This window comes from Pteropus alecto, unplaced genomic scaffold, assembly GCF_000325575.1.
Source record: "Pteropus alecto unplaced genomic scaffold, ASM32557v1 scaffold45, whole genome shotgun sequence".
Taxonomy (NCBI): Eukaryota; Metazoa; Chordata; class Mammalia; order Chiroptera; family Pteropodidae; genus Pteropus; species Pteropus alecto.
Genome location: NW_006442491.1, coordinates 21626800 through 21634741, shown reverse-complemented (window position 1 = coordinate 21634741; position 7942 = coordinate 21626800). Strand labels below are relative to the sequence as shown.

At 41.1% G+C, this 7942-nt stretch overlaps 1 pseudogene; it reads right to left on the bottom strand.

Annotated features, from left to right (window-relative positions):
- Window positions 1-572: 572 nt before the first annotated feature.
- Window positions 573-1082, bottom strand: LOC102881153 (annotated as a pseudogene).
- Window positions 1083-7942: the final 6860 nt, after the last annotated feature.

The window sequence follows — 7942 nt, the reverse complement described above, 5'->3', positions numbered from 1 at the left end:
AGAAAAAAAGATGCAAAGAATTAGTGATGTGGGAATCCATCTCGGAAAAGTACTCAGACAACAGGTACTGTTTAAGAATGTTCACTACAACAGTATATGGAATGGAGAGAAATGAAACAACCCTGAATGTTACACACACCAACCTCTTCTATCTCAGAGCCCTTACACATACTTTGCTTTCTACAGATACCACTTTTCCTCCAAGTCCTGTCTTAGCTGTTACCTTCCCTTCTTTCAGGTCTGGTCGTAAATGATACTTCCTCAGCTTTGGTTCTCCCGGATCATGCTATCCAAAGTAATGTGCTATCATTTTCTTTTCCTTCCTTCCTTCCTTCCTTCCTTCCTTCCTTCCTTCCTTCCTTCCTTCCTTCCTTCTTTCCTTTCTTTTTTTGTTTTTATACAATCTACATGACATGTTTTTCTTAAAAACAATGCCTCTAAATAAACCAAGGTCAAAGTAAATGAAGAGCTCAAGGTAACATCAGTCTCGTTTGTCCTAGTCCTGGTGTGTGGATGAAAAGCAGCAGCCAGTTGTGCTGATGACAGGTGATAGATCCAAACAGCCAAATTTGTTAACATTTCTCCATTTCTAAACCATCCCTAAAGAAAATTGTATTGGGTCACACCATCCTCATGGTAGTCCAGCAGAGCAACCATGCTATCTGGATTCTTGTTTTCACCAACAAAGAACTGGTAGATTTTTGAAGTCAGCAAGGATGTGCTCTGTTTGTTCTGCAGCCCCTGTCATAAAAGGTTTTACTCTTTCTGGTCTCTGTTCAAGTTTCCCTTTGATTGATTTTATGTAATCTTTGATGTACATCTTGGCTTCTTTTGTGAAGATGGTTTCCAACAAATGATGGTTCATAACAATATCAAAAACAGTGATTACTGTGCTTTAGGTACCTTTGCCCTCGGGGCCTTCAGAGCAGCATTTCCATCAATAAGTGAGTCATCAGTGTTACCCCCTATCCTACTGATATCTTCCCCTCTGCCTCCAGGCACAGACCTTCTGGGACCTCCTGGATCTTGTAGATGTCAGAGACCATCTCATCATGGCTGATGAGGCCCTGGTAAATAATCATGGTGGAGGCTGGAAGGAGATTACAGCGGTGATGGCTTAGCAGGAGGCGGGAGCTCAGAGCCAGTGCCATGCAGCTGGGGCATGCTGGTAGGGGAAGCGGGAGGAGGGAAAAGCTATCATTTTATATCACAGTATTCTGTTTCTTTCACAGAACTTTTCACTTTCTTTTTTAGTTTGTTTGTTTACCTGTTATCTTTCTCTCCCTCTAAAATTTAAGCTTCATTAGCATAAGAGACTATGTTTGACTTATTCCTAGCATTTTGCACAGACCTGACACATGGTAGGTGCTGATAAATAAGCATCCATTTGATGAATGAATTGAGTCAACTTTAGTGTTACAAAGGTTAATGCCATAAAATTCATCAGCAAACTACACAATTCATTTTAAGACCATGAGGAGTAAACACAGGTTCCAGACTACGAAGACATACCAATAAAGGGTAAATGGAGTAGAAAGTGATTAAAACCAAACAGTAATCTTTGATCTTTGAAAAGGGAAATTTGTTCATTTGTTCCCTTATTCATTTATTCATTCACCCAGCAAACATTTATTGAACATCTACTGTGTACTAGTATTGGATAATAATACAATGTATTAACAGCAAGTTAGGAATTGTATTAAAACACAACAAAATAGTACAACTGGGTATGTTTTCCGGGCCAGAGCAAAAAAACGGTGTTAGCTGATGTGTGAAAGTGGGTAACATTCCCCTGAAAGGTTCTTTAGGTTCTAAGAGTACATCGGACTTCAAATGTCCTATAAAGTGCCAGGATTATTTGGGGCAAAGAAACAGGTGTTCATATATATATCACTTCAATTGCTTGGGGCCCAAGAAACCTATGGGAAAAGACTTAATCTGGACACAAATAAAGTCTGGCCATGTTCAAACCTACCTGATGAACCAGAATGAGGAGAAGGCCTCAAAGGAAGCTGGATTGGAGGGAGAAACAATGGATCAGTTGAAAGAAAAGAAACCCTGGTCCTCTCTGTGAACTGGGCTTCTTTTATATCCTAAATTCCACCTCTAGGAACATACTTTACATCCTAACTCTCTCCCAGGGCTATAATATGGATTCTGCACCCCAGCCTAACTCATTATTTGTAGATAGTTCCTCTGATTTTTTTCTTTTTAAAATTATGAATGTGAAATTTCAAAGTGAGGTGCTAAAAAAAACATAGTTTTTTCTAATAGTCTAAAATCTTTTAAACTTTTCTAATCCCTTATCTATAGGGTCAAGAGAGTAGAGAGTAGGGAATATATGTGGAGATATTTCTGGCTGTGAGTGCCCACCCTTCCTGGGGAAAATTGGTGGGGGTTTTACCTTTAACTGCTCAGGCCAAGTGATTGGGGGAGGGGACTTTCCACAAGAATCTATGGTGCCAAATCCATCCCCATTGCAGTTGAGGAGCATAGTGACTGGATCTACCTCCTGCCTGGGAAATCTAGCAACAAGAGACAAGCATGCCAACTGCTTTGGTGGCAGACCCAGGAGATTGCTGCTCTGTTGGGGTTGGCTCAGTCTCCCAGAATTTGTCAAGGAACATTTTCTGTAGGCCAGATGTGGGGTAAGTAAGAGAAAGAGAGCCTGCATAGGCCCACTTTGAGTCCTTTTCAGTAAGGCCTTCTACTGGGGTAAAGGGACCCCAGAAGTAAGAAGAAAAATGACCATTGGTAATAAAGATGTCTTTACTAAGGAAAAGGAGCCCGGGAGTGCCTCTGAGAACACCTGTAATACTTCGATGTTACACAGGTACAGCTCTAAACATCTTCCAGACCCAGAAAGCATAAAGCCAGCTATAATACTACTTCAAAGAAGACTTTCCTCACCCTGTTCCCCACATTCCTCTCCATGCCAACACCCTGAGAAATTGAAGTGAGGTGAGGATAATAGAGGGGGAAAATTAAAGAAAAAAACCCCAATCTTTTCCCTCTTACTGCAAACTATCAGTCTAAAGCAGGGCCAGAGGCACCAAATCGATACTGTTTCTCGCAGCAGATTGCAAACAACTTGCTTCTGTCCATCTGAATCCATTCATTCATCATTAAACAGATATTGATTGAGTGCCTACTATGCACCAAATCCTGAGTTAGACCCTGAGAGAGATGCAAAGAACAATAACACACGGACCTTGCCTAGACTCACGGGCAAGTGAATAAAAAAGTATTTCACACACATACAGTGTAGTAAATTCTATGAAGAGGGATTGGCTGGCTTCATAGAGGCAATGATATTATAACCTGATGGTGAAGGATAAATCTGCCCAGCAGACAAAGGCTGGAAGGGATTTACCTCCAGTGTGTGTGTGTGTGTGTGTGTGTGTGTGTGTAGTGTGCAAGAGCATGAGATGTGTGAGGAGTGCCAAGAATTTCCTCTGGGCGCTCTTCTTGATGATTCTTCTCCTTGGTTGGATTGTATGAATCTCCTTGGATTGAATAGTTAGGTAATAATACAATCCCTTCCATCAGCTGGACAGTTTCCCCCTGTCCTGACTGCCTCAGTGGGCAGGTCTCATTCTAGTCCTAGCCTCTTCCCACTGACAAAATTAAGTTCTAAGTAACCAGCTCACCCAAGCTTGACGTTTCTTGCAGTGGGTGGCATCGGGTGGCATCTTTTCACTACCTTTCAGGGCTTGAGCAGTAAAGGATGTTTGTTGACAGCTACCAGGGACCAGGTTCTCTCCTTCCTCAAAAATGAGCCCTTAATTACATTCTAACCTGAAACTACCTGCTGCCTCATGTGACACAGTAACTGAAGTCTTAGATTCTGAACAGGAACCAGGTGGAGGAACATGGAGGAAAGAACATGGGGCTTGGAGGCAGACACACTCACCTGGATCTGAACTCCTGGTTCTGCTTATGTCCTCGAGCAACCACCTCCCCTCTTTGAGCCTCAAATTCCTCAGCTGCAAAATGAGCATTATATTACCAGGTTCTTATGTGCAAAGTAGGAGATAAAATTAGATGAAGGGATGGAGGAGTGAAAGAGGTCCAACAGGAATCTGAGGTTTCTGAGCTCAAGGACAATAAGGTTTTCAGGTCCCTAACTATTAACAGTAGTTACTTTTAGGGAGAGAGGTTGAGGAGCAGTGAGGAGGGAAGTTTTCCTTTTCCTTTAATAAACTTTGGTATTGTTTGACTTTTTTTTACAACGAGCATGATTTAATTTTTTAATTAAAATATATTTAGTATGCATATCATACTTCAATAAAAAAACTTTCGTAAAAGCTTATGTTGCATAGAAAGTCATCCAGGAGATTGGTAAGAGTGGTTGCTTCTACGAAGGACTAAAAGACCTGAGGTCTGGGGTGGGATAGAGACTTCCTGTGTATTCTTTTGTCCTGTTACTTTTGTCCTGTTACTTTTCTATCTAATAAGTATTTCTTTTTAAAAGTTTTAAAATCATTTATAAAATAAACAAAATATTTTGAATAAAGAATAAAAGTGAAAAATGTATGGTTACTCTGTTCATAACCCATGCCCACAACAGAGAGAAACACACATACACCCAGATGGAGTTTCCAGAGCTTAGTACATGCAACGAATGGGATGGATTAACCTAGGACAGAAGGCCCATGCTGAGACAATGTGCAGTTCCCCAGGAACTCAGCTGGGGGAGCCATTGAGAGCTCACTGGAGGAGAGCCCCCAGCAATGGCAACTTCTGGGGAGTTTAAACAATATAAACCAGACTGGTGGCTGGGAGAGGATTAGCCCACTCTGTTCTTGCACGAGCATCCTGGCTAGGACAGCCCAGACTCCAGAGCTTCGAAGAAACACAGATGGAGGGTCAGGGACTCTGGGCCTTCCTTCCAGCCAACACCTAACATGTAGGGTGATAAGAAGAAAGAAGGCCAGCTCTTCCTGGTGTGGGAAGAGCACTGATTTCAGAGTCAGGTGTCTAGGTTGAGTCCTACCTCCATCATTTCTATCTAAAAAAAAATAGAAAATTAAAACTTTTGCCAGTCACTTAACTTCTCTGAGACTCAATTTCCTCATTTTTGAAATAAGGACAATATTAACAACTGAATCTTTTTTTAAAATTATAATTTATGGCGCATTTACTATATGCTCATCATTGAAAGGTGCTTTACGTATGTGAATACATTTAGGTCTTATAACCAGTTTGTGAAGCAGATATTTTTATTCTCATTTTAGAGGTAAAAAAACAGTTTCAGAGAAGTGATTTTCTAAAAAATGTAAACAATAGCTAACATTTATGTAGTGTTTACTGTGTACATAGTCACTGTTCTAAAAACTTGACTCATAACAGCTCTATGAAGTAGGTATATTATTATTATCCTCGTTTTTACACGTGGAGAAACTGAGGCACAGAAAGATTAAATAATTAGCCTGAAATTACATAGCTGGTGAACTGGAGAGCCAGGATTTGAAGGTAGCTCAGCTCTTAATCATGTTACAAATCAGATAACTCTCCTCTTTAAAATGCTCCATTGGGTTTCCCACTGCACTAAAAATAAAATCCAACTTCCTTTCTCTGTCTTACAAGGCCTTACTCGATGTGGTCCTGGCGTGATCTGACCTCATCTATCACTCTCCCCTCTGCTCATCCTGCTTCAGTCACACCAACTTCTCGTGGTTCCTCAGATATGCCAAACATATTCCTGTCTCAGGGACTCTGCATTTGCTGTTCCCTCCACCTGGAATGATCATCTCCCAGACCCTCATATGGCTCATTCTATCCCTACATCCGGATCTCTGCTCAAATATCACCCCTCTCAAAGAGACGTTCTTATCTATAATAGGCATCCCTTTGACCCTGCTTAATTTTTCTTCATAGCACTTAGAATTCTCTGAAGTTATACATTTGTTTGCTTATTGTCTGTCTCTTCCGCCAGATTGTGAATACAGACTTGGCTGTCTTGTCCACTGCTAGATATCCAGCACTCAGGCCTGGGACCTATCGCATGGTAAGCACCCAATATTTAGTTGCTAGATAATTAAGTACATAAATGAATGAATACCCAAAGTTGCCCAATTGGTCCGTGGCGGAACCAGGACACAAACTGAGTTGTCTAATGCTGGAACCTATGCTCTTAGTCACTGTACTGTGCTAGACTGACTCCGAGAGATCTTGGGAGGTTCTGACAGCATAATGAATGTAAAACCACTTTGAAAATTACTAAGTGCTTGAAAAAAAGCAAAAGATTATTATTATTATTCAATTTACTGCTTGCTTATCTGTGCAATGGGGTAATCATACCCTGGCCTGTCAACTTTAAGGGGATGCTTTGTGGAATGCCAACAAAGTAATAGATAGGGAAACATGTATAAGAGTTAAAGACTCTCTCTGGCAGAAAGGACTGTAAAGATTATTTCCATGCCAGTGGCTTCCCACGACTCCCATCCTCTACCTTGAGTTTGACATTAATGTTGCTGACAGGAGAGGGGGAGGTAGGGGGACATGGGGGACTGAGGGACTCTACGTCCCAGTAATTAAACATGTTGGGACTGAAGTGCTGCCAGCGGCAGTATCTGGTTGCAATTACCAGAGGGGACCGAAGTGATTAGTCACTTTTATAGTGAGAGCCAGGTTGGTCCCCTGGGCTCCTCCCTGGAGAAGGCCTTCCAGGCAAGCTCTGAGTCCCTTTTCCCTGCTCCCACCTTACTTCTGTGGTTCCCTGGTCCTCAAACAATAACCCCGGATCTGAGACTTCTCCATGTTCCCAAATCTCAGTCCATTGGATGAGACCTTGATCAAAAGCCAAGAATGCCTTAATTGCCCTCTTTTTACTTCTTGTGTTTCTAGAGGCCGGGTTAGGATTCTTTGGTAAAAAATGTGTCAAAGCAGGAATTAGGCTTAACAAGTAATTTAACCTTTCTGAAATTCAATTTCTTTACCTGCAAAATGTGGGACTAACAGTACCTTCATCTAGGGTTGTTGCAAAGATAAATAAGATAAAAATGCAGTGGGATACAAAGAACCAAATCTAGTTTACTAGAGTACGTGCACAGAAAATAGTAACTGTTATTAATATTTGCCAGGCACTAGGCTAATCACTTTTTATGATTCATTTAATTGAATCCCCATAAAAACTCTGTGAGTAGGTACTATCATGCGAGGGTTGCAAAGATCACACAATGCACTAAACCATGTAGCAGACCCACAATTCAAAAGCTGTTCTGCTTGACTCCAAGAGCCCTTGCTCTTTATGAAACCTTGTGCAGGGGCGTCTTGGCTGTTTGATTCATTCATCCCTTTATTTATTCACTCACTCGAGCTTTCAAAGTACCTACTAGATGGCAAGACAGAATCCCTTCCTTTTAAGGAACTCAGAGTCCAGCAGGGAAGACACAATATGTCTGCAAATAACTATATCTTAAAGCAGAAAATGACGGCTTTTATATATAAAGGCCATTTAGAGATTTTTTTTCACCCATGTAACACATACTGAAAATCTGCTATGTGCTGGGCCCTGTGCCCAGCACTGGGAATAATTGAAAGATAAATATAGTACAGTCTAGTCATAATCTAATGGGGGAGACATATATGTAAATAAATTATTACAGTTATAAGGAATTAAGTTATTATTTTTTTAAAAAACATGAAAAAAAGTACCCAGAGTGGAAGAAATAAACTGTGTTCAAGACAGGGGGCAGGGATAGAACGGAATAATCTTTGAGCTACCAAAATGGAAAGGGGCACAGAAAATGCATGATCGCAATTCAAGAGTATTTTCTGGTGGTTAAGGGAGGGCTTCATGAGGAGAGGGCATAGGAGTTGGCACTTTTCAATGGGTAGGTTTTAGAGAGAGAGAGGATTGGAACAGAGAGATCCTTAAGGCATGGAAGCCGGTTATAAGGGAATTATAGTAGGACAGGTGGTGAGAAGAACTAGGACG